At 38.1% G+C, this 17,302-nt stretch overlaps 1 protein-coding gene across 2 annotated transcripts in view; it reads left to right on the top strand.

Moving 5' to 3' along the window:
• GPATCH8 (G-patch domain containing 8) overlaps positions 1–17,302 on the top strand; it is a 75,939-nt gene that overhangs the window by 27,596 nt on the left and 31,041 nt on the right. The gene's annotated exons all lie outside the window — the stretch shown is intronic.

Raw genomic sequence — 17,302 nt, 5'->3', positions numbered from 1 at the left:
TGTCAGCCTCAGACTTATTGCTGAATTTCTGAACTCTAGCTGGTTGGTTCAACTCAGCTATTGTGGCTCAAACTCCTTTCCCAGTTGATTTATTCAATCTGGCTTTTTTCTTGGCCTCTGAATTTCTCTGCTTAGTCTCTAACTTTAGCAATCTTTTCTAATTCTTCTCCCTCTCTCTGCTGCTCTACTCTCTGTCCAACTCCAATGCACAGTCTCTACTGTGTTCCTGCACTGTACTCCTCCTCCTGTGCTGTCTGTCTCTCCCTTAAAGTAGCCTTCCTTTCCTCTGCTAAGAGTTGAACATATCCTGCTCTGTCAAATCTTTCTCTGTCTTTTTTTTTTTTTTTTTTTTTTTTTTTTTGCCACTCACTGAAATCGATTTCAAACAAACGTGTGCTTCCTTCTACAAACTAACTTTACCTTCATTGTTTGGGATTAAAGGTGTGTGCTAAGGACTGAACCACACGCTAACTAGAAACAGGTTCAAATATTCTATAACACTCAAACTTACAAATTGCATTCAGGGATGGCATATTGGAGATAATCAGTAAATGTCTTTTAAAAAATTCTTTTTGAACATTAACCTTTTCTTTTGGAGAAATAATACAAGCATTTGACTGCCATCAAGCTTACTTTTCAGGTGGCATAAGAATGCCCTGCAGAAATGCAAGAATGCTGTATGACTTAGAGCAATTTGTATGGTAGCGACCATAGGTTTTGTAAAGGTCCAAAATCAAAAGACAGGCTAAGTGCATTCCTTTAATCCTAGCACTCTGGAGGCAGAGGCAGGTGAATCTCTGAGTTTCTATTTGTAGCCAGCCTAAACTACATAGCAAGTTTAAGGCCAGCTAGGGTTATGTACCCAATTAGTTAGCAAATACATTTGAATCCAAAAGTAATTCCTGTTGAGTGTCAGAAATTTTATAATTAGAGCATGGAGAGGGAAGTATGTTCTTTTCTCTTTGGGTTTTTTGTGTGGCTCTTTTTTCTTTTTGTGGCATGAGGGATCAACTCTCATCTGATGCATGGTATACAAATTTTCTTTCACTAAGCTGTGTGCGTGCGTGCGTGCGTGTGTGTGTGTGTCTGTGCACATGCAGTAAGTGCTGGGATCACATTCACTACCACCACCCATCAATCTAAGTTTTTTAAAAAAGATTTTGTTGAATTTTGATTCTCTTTACATTTTTACTTTCTTGAAAAGAAGGTTGTTTTGTTGAGATAGATATCGAGTAATTCAGGATAGTCTCAAGCCCCCATGGATCTCTTAAGTCCAATACCCAGGTTTTGGGAAAATAGCTAGGTGTGAGCTCTTAGAGACAAATGAATCAGACTTATTGATTATATCTACAGCTCCATGATAACAGGCACATAATGAGCCCACAATAACTCAAATATGTTTATTCAAAGATACAAGGGAAAACCGGGGAGGTTTTGGCACCTGTGTTTAATCCCAGCACTCATGCGGCAGAGATAGGAAGATCCCTGAGTTTGAGGCTAGACTGGTCTAAAGTGTTAGTTCCAGAAGCTAAGAATACACAAATTCTGACGGGAGGAGGTGGGGAAAATGTAAATAAACAAACAAGATTATTTGAAGTTTAATTTTGCTTAGCTATGTTTTTTTGAGACAGGATCTTGTAACATAGCCCTTGCTGGTCTGAAACTTGATGTTAGACCTGACTGGTCTTGATCTTGTGCTTACCATCCTGCATCTTGAATGCTTAGACTACAGCTTTTATTTTTTATTTGTTTTTCTTCTTTTTGGGCCAGAAGTAAGGCCCGAACAGGATCTCCTTTTAGTTCAGGCTGGCCTTGAACTCTGAAACTGAGGTTGGCCCTGAACTGTGATCCTGCAGCCTTAGTCTGTTAAATGCTGTAATTACGTATTTTTGCAACTAAGCCCAGCCTCTTTTCTAGTCTCATTGTGCTAAAACGTACAACTAATTGTTCTATTATAGTGTCTTCCTCCCCCTCTTTTTTCTCAGTTCTTTTGTTTGGTTTTGTTATCTTAGTATCTGGGGATTTTGAATATTCTGTGTCAGCTCTGTTACAGAGCCCTACCCCAGGCTTTTTGTTTTAATCTTTTGCTTATTCTTTTGAACTAAGGTCTTACTTATATATATAGCTCAGGCTGACTCGACTCTGTTTGTTTTGTGGTGGCTGTGTTTGTTTTATCACTTGGCTATTTGAAGTATAATGATAAATATACTTACATTGTTGATCTTCTTTTCAAAATAGCTAGTCAAAAATCTTTTAAAAGCTAGTCAGAAATCTTTTAAAGATTAATGGTCAAGTTAATTTTGTAAATAGCTCTATTTCTTAGTATCAGATTCAACTTTGCAGGTATTATGCCAGATTTTGTCATGTAACTTTCTCCAGTTGACAGAATTTGACCATTGGCACATTTAAGAAATTGTAGTAGATTCTTTACACTATTCTAAATCTTTACTACAAGTAATTATAAGAAGAAAGCCCTGCTACTGTAATAAAAATGGAAACCTCTTATTGGTATCATACACTTTTAGTGATGTTATTCTAGATTCACACATTATTGTGAATTCTATACATTTATCAGCTTTAATTCTTATTTGAACCTACAGCTCTTAACATATTAAACTTATAATCATTTATTGCACTTTAAACTGTCTTCTAGAGGTTTTTGTTTTGTTGGGTTGGGGTTTTCTTTTCTTTTTTTTTTGGTCAAGAATTGGAACACTATTTCAGCCCATGCAAGGCTTTTTCACTGGTGGCAGCTACTTCTTGGGGCTTCCTTGTTGATAGTGGGCACTGGCAAGGTTGGGGAGAGAGTGTGTTGACTCTAGAATAAATTTTTTTTATCTTGGGATGTACTTCATAATCTAGATTTGGTTTTGTATTTGAACTTTATTATTTGATCTTTACTTTTTTTGAATTGTAATGTTTTAAATGCTTTTAAAACCCTTACAGTATATGGCACATACTAATTGTTACTGTTATAAAATAAAGGCCTGCAGAAAAGTTATTTATCCTCCGAAGGAAAGAACTCAGCGTGTGAGAAAGATTTTGAACCATTATGTATTATAGAAGCAGAGGATATAATTAATCCAGAACAAAACAAGAATGACTTACAGTTGTAGTTTGTGACCATTAGACTGGATGCATTTCTAAAAAAAATTTATAACGTTTTGCAGCTTTGAAATGGAATCCTTGTTTTGCTGTAAAATATCTTTCTTAGGAGGTTTAGCTCAGAAGTGGTACCCAAACCTCCTTTGCTACATTGCTTAAGTTAATTGTTGGTTTGTCTGTTTTGTTTTAATGGCAAAAAGTTGCAGTCTTGGGAAAAATGATCTGTTTCAGAACTCATTCTGTAAAGAAAGGCAAACTGGCAGAGGGAGAAGTATTACTGAGCTGCCAGCTTATTTGGCTGTGCATGGTGGCCCATGCCTATAATCTCAGAATTTGAAGCAGGTAGATTACCTTGAGTTCAAAGTGAGACCCTGTCTCAAAATGACATTGTTTCTGCTTTTTAAGCTTATTTCCCACCTCCCATCCCACCCCCACCCCCCAAAAAAAAAACTTGTTCCTATAACTATTTGAGACCTTTGAAGGTTTTTTGTTTGTTTTGTTTTAGGCCAGGGTCTAGTTTGTGCCTTATATTTTTGTGACTTCTGTTATTTTTTATTATTTTATGTATTGGGTATTTTGCCTGCGTGTTTGTCTGTGTACCGCATGCATGCATGGTGCTCACAGAGGCTCAGAAAAGGCATTGGATCCTGTGAGATTATAGTTACAGATGGTTGGGAGCCCCTGTAGGACAGGGGAATTGAACCTGTCTTCTGAGAGAGTGCTCTTAACTAAGGAGTGATCTCTCCAGAGCGCCCCCCCCCCCCTTAATGTATAGCTGTCTTTAGACACACCAGAAGAGATCACAGTACAGATAGATGACTGTGTACCATCTGGTTGCTGGGAATTGAACTCAGGAACTTTTTTTTTTTTTTTTTTTGGTATTTATTTATTTCATGTATGTGAGCACACTGTCGCTGTCTTCAGACACACCAGAAGAGGGCATGAGACTCCATTACAGATGGTTTTAAGCCACCATGTGGATGCTGGGAATTGAACTCAGGACCTCTGGAAGAGCAGCCAATTCTCTCAATCGCTGAGCCATCTCTCTCTAGCCCCCAACTCCTTATTTTAAAGCCTTGTTTTTATCTATTTGTATGTCTGTGTGATTGTTTGGTGGTATATGTATGAGTGAACATGTGAAGGTCCAGAGGACAACTTTCAGGAGGCAGTTCTCTTCCTTCATCATGTAGGTTTTAGAAATTGACCTCAAGTCATAAGGCTTGGTGACAAGTACCTTTAACCACTGAGCCAGGTCATAGGCTCCTTTGAAGGGTTGCAGAGGGAAGGGTTTCTTTACTAACAGACCAGTCATGGTTCAGCCAGCCAGTGTTGGGATTGCAGGAGGTTACCAGCTTTGGTCCATTTCTTGAACAAAATTAAGAATATGGTCATCCTGAATATCCCTTTGGTCTTCTTGAGAATGAGAATTTTCAGTTAGTTACTTTTGTGTAGAAGTGCTTCATTTGGGTTGGGAGCAGTGTTGTGTTGTGTTGTATTTGGTTTTGTGATTGTATCTTGCCCTGTAGCTCAGGATGCCTTCATACCTGTCAGTTCTGCCATTGCTTCCTGAGTGCCTGGGCCATAGTTAGATATTGTAAATGTTTAAAAAGGTACATTTATTTGTTTATGCCTTATGTGTGGGTGCATATGCATAGGGAAGTTGAAGGACAACTTGTGGGAGTTGGTATTCTCTACCATGTGTGTCATTGGGATCAGACTCAGCTTATCAGGGGTTTTGATGCCTTTTACCCACTGGGCCATTTTGCTAGACTTAATACATTTGCTAATTTTCATTCTTAATTAATTAGTGTATATATGTATGTGTTATGCACACAGTGTACTCAGGTACATTGTGCCATGGCATGAATGTGGAGATTAGAATTGGTTATTTGCCCCCCCTAAGTCAGAGTCAGTCAGTCGTCATTCCTCCCCTTTCCTTCCTACAGATGTGCTATGTACTCTAAACTAGCTGGCCCAAGAGTTTCTGAGTTATTCTCCTGTCTCCACCTCTCATCTTGAAGTAGGAATGATAGGGCTACAGGTAGCACCATTCATTGCTCCTGGCTCTTTGTGTGGTCCTGGGCTAAGCCCAGGGTGTCAGGCTCACACAGCTAGTACTTTACCACAGAGCCATCTTCCCAGCCTCATTTGTTCTTCCTCCCTCCTTCCCTTCCTTCTGCTTTTCTTTCTTTTTTCAGAGGTGGGGATGGTAGTGCTTGATACAGGGTGTCTCTGCATAGCCCTGGCTATCCTGGGACTCACCATGAAGACCACACTGGTCTTCAACTCACAGAGATCTACCTGCCTCTGGCTCACAAGTGCTGGGATTAAGGACAAATGCTGGAAATAAAAATGTGCTGAGATTATGGGTATGCATCTGGTTTTATAGGTGATAGGGATTGAACCCAGAACTTTTTGTTGTTTGTTTTTTTGTTTTGTTTTTTTTTGTGTGTGTGTGTGTGTGTGTGTTTGTGTTTGTGGGGGGTGGTTTTTTATTTTTTGAGACAGCGCTTCTCTATGTAGTCCTGGCTGTCCTAGAACTCACCTTGTATAGGCCTCGAATTTATAAACATGCCTGGTGAACATGGGACTTCTTGCACTCTGCCAATTGACCAAATCCCTGGCCCTGTTGGATCAATTTTCTTTATATATTCTTGTGACAGATAGTTTTTTGAGTAGCATATTTGTAAAAGTACAGTCTATTTTCCCTGTGAAATTTAGGAAAATGAAAATAATATTAAGTACACATTAAAGGCCAGTTGTTGATCTATGTTTCTCAGTGTCCTGTTTAATAAAATAGATTGTATTTTTTAGGGGGATGAGTTGAGACAGTGTCTCACATACTTGAGATTGGCCTCAGACTCAGGATAGCTAAAGCTGGCCTGAAGTCCTGGTTCTTCTGGGTCAGCCTCCTGAATGCTGGGATCACAGGTGTGCATCAGTGTGTTTGAGGTGAGGTTTCACTGTACAGCCTGTGCTGGCCTCCAACTTTCAGTGTGATCCTCCTGCCCTCGTCTTCCTAGTGCTGGCATTATGAGTACCGGGCCAAGTTAAGTGTGGTCATTTTATAAATTGGAACAGTTTTAGAAAAGTCCCAAAGCTACTGAGTATCTGCCATTTAAGTATAAGCATGACCTTAAATCTACTTTATGCCCCTTTTCCTTTCAGAGAAAGCTGATACTGAAAATAGGAATGGATTGGGGGAGGTCAGGAAACATAGCTCCTCTGAATCACGAAGCAAGGTATGGATTGTCAGGAAAGCTTGTGCCTAGTATGGCGGTTCCCTCTGACCCAAGCTTCTAGAAGGTAAAGAGTCAAGATTCCTGGTATGAGGCCTGTAATTTGAGGCCAACTTGTCTCCATAGCTTACTTTACACAGAGCTTATGTAGTTTAGGAACCACTGATTCTTCTTCCTGATGGATAAGTAGGTCTTAGTACATTTAGTAATCTCTGAGCTAGATTTAGTATTATATAAAAGTATAAATTTAGCATTATATAAAATTAGTATTATAATATTATATAAAATCATAAAGGTGTTATTAAAAACTATTATGTAAATAAAAGCATACACTTAGTATTATATAAAACTAGTATTATATAATAATGTAGTATTATATAAAAGCATATATTTAGTATTACATAAAAGTCTAAAGTATAAATTATATAAAAGTATGAAGTATAAATTACTTTTAAAATTTTATAATATTCAGGTCCTGAAAGCTTTTAACGTTTTTTTAGATTTATTATTTTATGTGTATGAGTGTTTTACTTTCATGTATGTCTGTGTATCACATTTATGCTTGGCTTGAGGAAGTGAAGAACTTTTGTGCTGTGAATCAAACCCTGGTCCTTTGCAACAAGTGCTCTTAACCACTGAGCCAACCCTCTAGCTTGCCTTTAATGTTTTTTAAGCAAGATCCTACTATATAGTTCAGACTGATATAAAAAAAGATAAACCCAGATAGTAAATAATTAGAATTTAGTCTCGAGTAAGATGTTTAAGTTTTTAAAGAAAAAAAATTATCTTTAGAGTCAAGAAAGATGGCTCTGTGGTTAAGAGGCACTTGTTGCTCTTGTGGAGGAGCTGGATTCACTCTCCAGCATCTGTAGTGGTTCCAACCATCAGTAACTCCACTTTAAGAAGATCTAATGCCATTAACCTTTAGGCACCAGGAAAACATGTGCACATAGCACATATATACGTGTCATGCATGCAGACAAAATACACATAAAATAAATCTTAAATTTAAAAGATTTGTTTATATGTGTATTCCCTTGAGACTATATGCTGCAGGTGGGGCAGCTCCCTGTAGAGGCCAGAAGAGGAGCTGGAAGTATAGTTGTGAGTTTCCCAAAGTAAGTGCTGGATTCTAAACTCCAGTCCTTTAGAAGAGCAGTATGCATTTTTAACCACTAAGCCATCTTCCCAGCCCGAAGAGGTCTTATTCTTAGAGCTAAAATAACAGTGATGGGGGCTAGAGCTGTAGCTCAGCAGTTTAGGCATTTGTTGCTCATGCAGAGGACCAGGGTTCAGTTTTCAGCACCCACACGATCATCTGTAACTCTAGTTCCAGGGAATCCAACACTCTCTTCTGACTTCTGTAGACACCAGCCATGTGTAGATGCCAGCCATGTACCTGGTGCACATATATTCAGGCAAAACACTGATGATGCATATAAAAATCTTAAAAATACATACATACATTAAAAACAGAAAGGGCAGGCCTAGTGACACATACCTTTAGTCCCAACAAAGGGGACAGACGCAAGTGTATCACTGTGAATGCCTGGTCTACACTGTGTGTCCAAGACCTCCAGAGCTAGATAATGAAAATTTATCTCAAGAAGCAAAACAAAACAGTACTAGAAAGAAAGGGATTGGAGAAAGTAGCAGGAAGGAAGTGGTAAACTGTAGACAGAAAGTACATAATGGAAAAGATTGTTTGGTTTTCATTATAGGGGTTCTTTGTTGTTTTTTGATACAGGGTTTCTCAGTGTAACTGTCTATGCTAGGATTAAAAGCGTACAACCACTGCCTGGATATATATATAGTCTCAAGGGAATACACATTTGAAGAGTACATCAAGGGCTAAAGAGATGACTTAGCAGTTAAGAGCCTATATATACTGCTCTTGGCAGAAAACTGGAGTTGTGGTTCCCAGAATTCCTCCATCAGGTGGTTCAAACTGTAACTCTAGTTCCAGGGGATTCAGATACTGCTGGCCTCATGTGTGTACACACACACACACACACACACACACACACACACACACACAAAGTGACTCTGTAGAGAAGCAGCTTGGATATTATCAGGGTAAATTAATTTGGAAGAATAACTAAATAAGAGGGTTAATTTGTTTATGAAGCAGGTCTTATCTAAGATCAGCCTTGAGCTTGCTGAAGTGTAGATGACCTTAAATTCCTGACCCTCAAGCCTCTACCTCCCAGATGCCAAAAGTTCAGGTGTGTATCACAGTTATGCTTTGTAACTAAATGCAAAACGACCTTTTGTGGTTTTTGTTTGTTTGCTTGCTTTTTTTGTTTTTAAAGGCAGGTCTCACTATGCAGGCCTGGCTGCCTTAAGATTTATACTATGTAGATTAGACTGGCTTCGAACCAAAAGAGATCTATCCATCTTTGCCTCTCAAGTGCTGGGAGTAAAGGCATGTGCCACAGTGCTCAAGATAAATGAAACTTTTTGGAGATTATTTTTATTGATTTAATTTTTAAAAATTCTTTGTAGATGATGATATGTATGCTTAGTGTATAGAAGTCAGAGGTTGTTTGCCTCTGCATTTGCTTGGTTAGCTAGCCTGCAAGTGTTACAGTATTCTCCTCTCTCTGAAATAAAATTTCCATTTTTTAAATCTAGAAATTGACTCTTATAAGAGATAAGTTTCTTCTGTGGCCCTGAACTCTTCTGCCTCTAGTTCTTGGGTGTCTGTTTTATAGACATACACAATCATACTTGATAAGAAGTTTTCATTGCAAATAACAATTTTTCCAAGATTCTATAGCAAATAAGTAGAATCATGCTAAAACTTGTGCATTTTTTCTATTTAGCAGAATCCTCATGAGTAGGTTATTTCTATATTATGGACTTATTTAGTGATTCGAGGCATTAAACTCAGGACTTTGTTTATTTTGGTCAAGTGCTTTACCACTGAGCTCTTTTTGTATCTTTTCTTTCTTTCTTTCTTTCTTTCTTTCTTTCTTTCTTTCTTTCTTTCCTTTCTTTTAGAAAATCTGTGCCTTTAATTTAGTTCTTCAGGAAGCTAAATTAGGTAGTAGGAACCTTTCACAGATTCTTGTGGATTTTCTTTCTTTTGTTTTTGTTATTGTTTTTCTTTTTTGAGATAGGCCTTCTCAAAAGCCCTGGCTATCTTGGAACTCACTCTGTAGACCAGGTTGGCCTCAAGTTCAGACATAGGTTTGTCTGCCTCCTGAGTGCTGGTATTAAATGTGTATGCCATCATGCCTGGTATTTTTTTGTTTGTTGAAAGATTTTCTGATCTTCCAAAGGAAAATACTAAAACTTTGGTTGCTTATAATTTTCTCATTTTTATTTTTGCACCATGTGTGCATGTATGTATGTGTGTATGTGCGTGCTTGCAAGTGTGTGCATGTTCAGTTTACATGTTTTTATTTATTGGGGACAAAATACCATGATGTGTGTGTAGATCAGATAGTACCTTTTGGAAGTTCCTACCATGCAGGTCCTGTTGATCAGCTCATGTTGTCATATTGGTGGCAAGTGCCTTTACCCACTGAGCTGTCTCACCAGCTCCCCTTGGCTTTTTGTTTATTTGTTTTGTTTTATTGTTTTTTGAGGCCGGGTCTTGCCGTGTAGTCAGGTAGTCTTCAAATTTGAGATGTTTTTCTTGCCTTATCTTGAGTGCTGAGACAGGTGTGAGCCACAGCGATTCCTTATCTTTTATTTTTCTTCTCTGTGGAATTTTTCGTGTTCTGCTTTGTATAATTATTATTATTTATGTATTTCTTTTATTCTTCCTGAACTATAAGTTTCTAAAGACTTATAATTGATATGTTTTTGCATGTTTTTTTTTTGTTACTTTGCATGATTTATTCTATGTATGTTTTCGACTCCTTAGAGTAGCCCAAAGCAACATTAATACTTGAAAACAGATTGGGGCCAAGCGAAATATCTCAGTAGGTAGATGTGCTTGCTGTCAGACTCAACAAGCTGAGCTTAGTATCCAAGACCCACATAGTGGACGGAGAGTGCTGACTTCCGCCAGTTGTCCTCACCACCACACTCATTACCACCAATACATAAATGAGTGAATGAATGAATGTGTAAAAATGCCAGTTTTTCTCCTGATTACTTAATTCCCAGAAATAACGACTCTAAAACTAATTGTTTATTAATAAACACCTTGGCCATAAGATTCACCTTGTTCTCTGAATTGTTCTTAACTTCTTATTTTTTTTATTCTAACTTGAGTTCAGCTATGTGCTGATTTACATCTGTCTCCTTAACATTCTGGGGCAAATCTCTCTAGTCTGACTATTTCCCAGAATCTCTCTATCCCTGATGGATGCCCCACCTCCTATTTTTCTGCCTCATCTCATTGGCCATAAGCATTTTTATTGACAGATGATGCTTACAAGAGATTCTCTCTACATACATGTAAATTGGAGGGGGGAGGGGAATGAGGAGTTGAGTAGGTAGGGTGGTCCTGTAATCCCAGCACTCCAGAGACTGGGGAAGGAGGTTCATAAGCAGGCTGGTCTGGGCTATATAACATAACTGTGGATGAGGAGAGTAAACATGTAAACCCATTCCTACTTATGACTTAGAGGGAAACAGATAGAACAAATAAAATATGAGTATTAAAATGGTGATACTAGAAAATTGAATAACTTAGAATTTTAGCAATTTAGCAAGCAGAAATGTTACACTGTGAAAATATTGAAGCAAGCAACTATTTCACATCTGACCAAATATATTTGCTAGTAGATATATGAAACACAGATATCTATGGGTTGTTGGTATCTCTTCCGCAAGAAACAGTGGTTATTATTACTTGTTTTTTTTTTTTTTTTTTTTTTTTTGCTTATTCACTTTACATCCCAATCACTGTTGCCCCCTCTCACAATCCTTCCCTATTCCCTTTCCCTTCTCCTGAGTGGGTAGGTGCTTCTCTGGATAGCTCCCAAACCTGGCACTTTAAGTCTGGAAGGATAGGTGCTTCCTTTCCCACTGAGGCCAGACAAGGCAGCTCAGCTGGAAGAACATATCCCACATACAGACAACAGATTTGGGACAGCCCCTGCTCCAGTTGTTCAGGACCCACATGAAGACCAAGCTGCACATCTGCTACATATGTTATAGGGAGGTCTACATATGTTATATGGAGGATGGTCCAGCCCATGTTTGATTAAATTTTTTTATTACATTTATCTCTATACAATGTGTGCGTGTGGAGGTCAAAGAATAATTTGAGGGGGTTGTTTTTCTCCTATCATATGATTCCCAGAGATTGAATCAGATCACCAGGCTTGGTGGTGAGCACCTTTTCCTGCTGAGCCATTATGCTTGCTTACCCACTCCAACCTCTGTCCACATCTCACTTTGGGTTTGTTTTTTCTTTTTTTCTTTTTTTTTTTTCAGATAGTCTCATGTGGCCAAGGCTTTCTTGGTCATACTCACTATGTAGCTTTGACGATACCTCTGAACTTCTGGTCCTTTTGCCTCTGCCACTCTAGCTGACATTACATTTATTCAGTGCTGGGGATCAATGCCAGGGCTTTGTGTGTGTTAGACAAACACTACCAACTGAACCATAACCCAAAAGTTGGGAAGAATAAAAGACTATCAAGTAAAAAGTGTATTTTATTTAGAAGCTGTGTTATAAAGATAAGAAAAAAGCTGAAAGCAAATAGGCTCTCAGCACTTGGAAAACTCAGAAAGGAGATTCAAACGCTCAAAACCAGCCTGTGTCACATCACAAACCTGTTTCCAACAAAGAACAAAAAGATTACTACCAACATAAATAACAAGGTATATTATTTAGAAAAGAAAACATTTAATGTTTTCTAAGCACATAGGAGCTTCCCCAGTCCCAAGGTATGGATAGTGTCACTGTGTAACCTTGGATAGCCTCAAAATCAAAATCCTCCTGACCCAGCCTCCAGAGTCTTAGAATTATGGTCATATCCCAGCATGTCCTGCAAATCTCATTTTGTCTTTTTGTTGTTGTTTTTCTTTTGAGACTCTATGAAGCCCCCGCTGTCCTAAAACTCATGTAGATAGACCAGGCTGGCCTTGAACTTGAAGATTTCTGCATGCCTCTACCTCCCTAATATTACCTGTTTTTGTTTTTATTCTTTCCCTCCCTACCCCCACCTTAACACAGACTCTTACTATGTAGAACTGACTGGTCTAAATTCGGAAGGATCATCTTCAATCTCCTGTGCCACCACTCTGCCTGTCCATGAGTGTTATGTGTGTGCATGAATGAATTCCAGGGCATGTGTGTGGTCACAGGACAACTTTGTAGAGTTAGTTTTCTCCCTTTCCTGTTTCATGGGATCCAAGGATTGAACTTACATAGCCCAACTTCACAGAAGAGCTTTCTTTCCTCTACTGAGCTGTTTGTCAGCCGAAAACATGTCACTTTAGATCAAAACATTCCGATCTAGTTCCTAAAGTCTCATTTTCATAATCAAAAGCACATTTAGTTCATTTCTTATAAGTCCCTATAGTCTTTACCAGTCTCACCACAGAACCCAGGTTACAAAAAAAATGGATGTGGCACCTTTATAATTCCAGTGTGGGGGAAGCAGAGACACACAGATCCTATAGGCTGACTAGCTAGCCTAGGCTACATGGTAAGCTCCATGAGAGAGCTTTTCTCAAAAAACACACTGAATAGCACCTAAGGAACGATGTTGGAATTTCTCCTGTGGCTATCTTTAAACATGTGCACCTGGACATAGCACAAGTACCCTTGCACTTGTGCATGCAGGTGGTTTTGAATCCTTGTGATGACTGTTTCAGCGTGCAGCAGCCTTCTGAATAGTGATTTGTTTATAAAGCTTGCTTTGTTACTTCTTTTGATCTATGTGACAGTCTTGAAAATAGAGGTGATAGTCATCTACTCATACAGTACTCTGGTTGTAAAGAGGCATGGTTTGGTGACTGTCTTCTCTTACAGAAATGGAATTTTATAACCCAGCCTTTTAGGGGGACAACCTGTGCTAAGGAATTTATGAAAGTGTGTGCTGGGGTGAGCAGCTGTGGAAGTACAAGGAAAGTGGGTTACACAAAGCTGAAAAGTCTTTGGGGGCTTTAAAATAATGCTGCAGTAGTAAGAACATCTTTCTCACTGTGATTTAGGAGCACCTAACACAACCAGTGGTAGGAGATACGATTGCAAGAAGCCATTTATTTTCTGGTCAAGATTTCATACTACAGTTATCAGCTCTGTAGTTTCCCAAATATTTTCTACTATTCAGACTTTAGAATCCAAGTAAAGCATACAGACTGGTATTAAATCTTCTAATTCTTCGATTTTAGATGAGCTAATAATGTCTCTCAGTGAATGCTGGATAAATTACTGAACTGTATGTAGTCACTTTATAAACACATTCTTTGTTGTGGTCATGATGGTCATTGCTTTTGTTTTTGAGACTGGATGTCCCTCTCATTCTAAGCTCTGCCTGGCTTAGAACTCACTGTATTTATTCCCTGCTAGCCTTGGATTTGCTGTAGTTCTTATCCTAAGCCTTCTAAGTGCTGGTAGTTCCTGATGTGAGTCACCATGCCTGGCTTTTTTTTGGAGTTCTTTGATTAAAAGATAACCACATAAGGGTGGCTGGGGAGATGAATCAGACAGTACTCGTGTCTTAGATCTACAGATCTAAGTTTTGGGTTCCTAGTTCCTGTCTATAAACATGGAGAGAGTAGAGATAGGAGAATCTCTCAGGCTTCCTGGCCTGCTAGCCAATCTGAGAACTCTAGGTTCACTGAAAGAACTTGTCTCAAAAAATAAGGTGAACAGACAAAGAAGACACCTGAGGTTGAACTCTAGTGTCTATATGCCAGTGTGCACACGTAAGAAACAATCACACACATATGAGCACATACATACAATAAAAATAAAGGGAAACAGATCATTAGACCTGGGGTAGCTTAGTGACAGCACTTGAGAGTTCATGGATTCCATTTTCACCACTACAAAGACAAAACAATAAGTAGATAAATAGGGCTGGAGAGATGGCTCAGAGGTTAAGAGCACTGGCTGCTCTTCCAGAGGTCCTGAGTTCAATTCCCAGCAACCACATGGTGGTTCACAACCATCTATCATGAGATCTGATGCCTTCTTCTGGTGTGTCTGAAGACAGCTACACTGTACTTACATATAATAAATAAATACATCTTAAAAAAAATAAGTAGATATATAAACAAATTCCAATTTATTAGCAAAACATCATTTACCTTTATTTAGAAACTAAGGTTATCTGGCCGGCATGCTCACTCAGTAGGTATGCATCTGAAGTGGAATAGAGTCTCTCCTTCCTTTATGTAGATCCCAGAACTCAAGTTGTCAGCTTGCAGGGCAAGTGCCTTACCCAGTGGTCAGTTTATTGACCACAGGTCATTTTCTTAAAGTTGGGGACAGAGAAAGACACAACAAAAATGTTCTTAATAATTTAATAGAAATTTAGTAAAAATTTTCACACTTTGAAAATAACTGAAAACATACACTTTTGCTACTACTGTTTGCCTTTAAATTAAAAATAAAGATTATGGGGCTGGAGAGATGTTTTAATGTTAAAAGCTCTGGCTGCTCTTCTAGGAGACCTGGGTTCAATTCCCAGCTATCTGTAACTCCAGGATTGGACACCTTTACACAGACATAAATACCGGCAAAACACCAATGCACATAAAATTTAAAAAGAAGGGGGAAAAAAGCTGGGTGGTGGTGGTATATGCTTTTAATCCCAACACTTAGGAAGCAAAGGCAGGTGGGTTTCTATGAGTTCAAGACCAGCCTAGTCTACAGAGTGAGTTCCAGGACAGCCAAGACTATGCAGAAAAACTCTGTCTTTAAAAAAAAAAAAAAACAAATAATCAAATTTTGATTGTTAAAAATTATTTGGTTATTCTAGGTGATATTCTTCATGATAGGATCAGTCATTGATTGGAAATCATTAAGGAGACTTTTTTTTTTTTAAACATGGCTCAATATCTTCCTGTTTATATTCTTTGGAGTCTGTTTCCCACTGTGATTTTGTTCCTTTGACCTGTGTATTCTCCTTAATAGCATAATAATATAATTTAATACTGTAATCTACCTAATGCAAGCAATAATTTAATCTTCAGGTTGTTTTATAACTTGAATATTTTCTGTGAGTTAACTCGGGAGAAATTATGAATGATGGCTCATTTGAAGCTTTTTTTCCCCTGGAGTTATTTCTCCTGGAGTTAGTTTAGTTATGTGCAGAAAGGATAGGTGTTGGTGAGTCTATGAAGTCTTTTTAACAGGAAACAAAGATCCAAGCTGAGCCACTCAGTTTTACTCATCGTTAACAGAACTCAATTCTTTATAAACATTAATGCTCTAAAGTTGTTTTCTAGACTTCTAGTTGTTGTTTCAAAGTGGTCTTGAAACCCTGTCTCCTCAGGCTCCTTACATAGTTCTTTTAGTGAAAAAAAACAATAGATCAATGTCTGATTGATTCCATCTAATTTTTACTATGATTTATTTAAGGATTCTCATCTTGGACCCTGAATACTGATTTGCCAGAATAAATCTGTTAATTGAAAGATTGGAAGCTAGAGTTAGTTTTCTCCCTTTAACAGACTGACATCCCAACCCATCCCCCATCCCTGTGTTATTATGAAGAGGAGATTGTTCATGTTCTCAAGTAGCAGTACAAAAATCTCACACCCCATCTGACCAGTACAAAAACAGCTGCTGTAGCACAAAATGTCCTTCCTCTGTCCTCACTGAAATTGGGGGGAGGGACAAAAGCCCAATTGGTACTTTACCCCTGTCCTGTCTGCCTGCTAGAAGGCCTGTTTCATACCCTGATGGTTTCTGCCTAACAAACCGTGTTTCTTTTTTACAGCATTATGATCCTGGACTTGTTGTGGTGATGGTAAACTTAGCAGTGGTAATTTTTATTTTCAGACTGAATTACTCCTTTTGTCATCAGTGCACCAATGTTAGGCTTACTCTCTCTGTTGTAGCCTCATCCTTCTGCTTGGTCTTTTCATTTTCCTTTCCTTTCCTTATGCAACTTGTCTGATCCTTGTTCATTAAAGGGTAATGTTAAGAAGGGATATATATGTTCGAACTTCCAAAAAGAATCAGTTAATATATTAAATTCTAATAGTGAAAACTTTGATTTTCCCCACCCTCAGTGTAATGGGCACTAGCACTTGCTACTGCAATTTATAAATAAGTTAAACAAACTTTGACTGCCTTAGAAGGCAAAAGTACTAATGCAGAACTTATAAACAGGGGTTTACAGAGGTAAACAATTTGGTACAGAGGCACCAAAACTTTGTTGAATCTTTCAAAATAATTCTGATCAATCAAAAAATATCTAAAATAAATTTCTTTTTAATTGTTTCATTGGACTATTTGCTTTTACCAGTAAATCCCTGACTGAGACGTTATGAAAGTGATATTGCACCTAGGAAGTCATTTTTATAACCTGTCTTTACCTTGGTCCTTTTGCTAGAGATTGCAGTCACTGCTCACCTATTATACCATTGGGCAGAGAGGGGTGAGCGCTGTGCTTGCGCTTGATCTGACTAGCAGGCTTGCACATATCTACTAGAAGACGGTTCTAGAAGGGTTTGTTTTCCTGGCAAACCATTTTATTACTTACAAGGACTATGATGATAATTGCTCTTTTTTTGCCTATTTATTGTTTAAAAACAATAATGGGATCTCATTGATAAGTAGTTAAACTTCTGAATGTCAATAATGGAATATTGTTGACAAATAGTTAAATTTCCAGATTTGTTTTCCTATGTGATTTAAAGACAAAAAAAAAATTAATTCCATAAATATATAGAGACCAGACACAAGTGTTGCTGGTAATTTTCTTTTTATGCTTCAGTACTCAAACAAACCAACTTTTAAAAATCATTTTCTTTGATAATACCCAACATTTGGCCTGATAAAGCACAAATTTCTTGCCCAAAGGTATAAT

Source organism: Micromys minutus (genome assembly GCF_963924665.1).
Source record: "Micromys minutus genome assembly, chromosome: 10".
Classification (NCBI taxonomy): domain Eukaryota; kingdom Metazoa; phylum Chordata; class Mammalia; order Rodentia; family Muridae; genus Micromys; species Micromys minutus.
The sequence above is the reverse complement of the archived record's forward strand: the minus strand, read 5'-3'. Positions and strand labels throughout refer to the sequence as shown.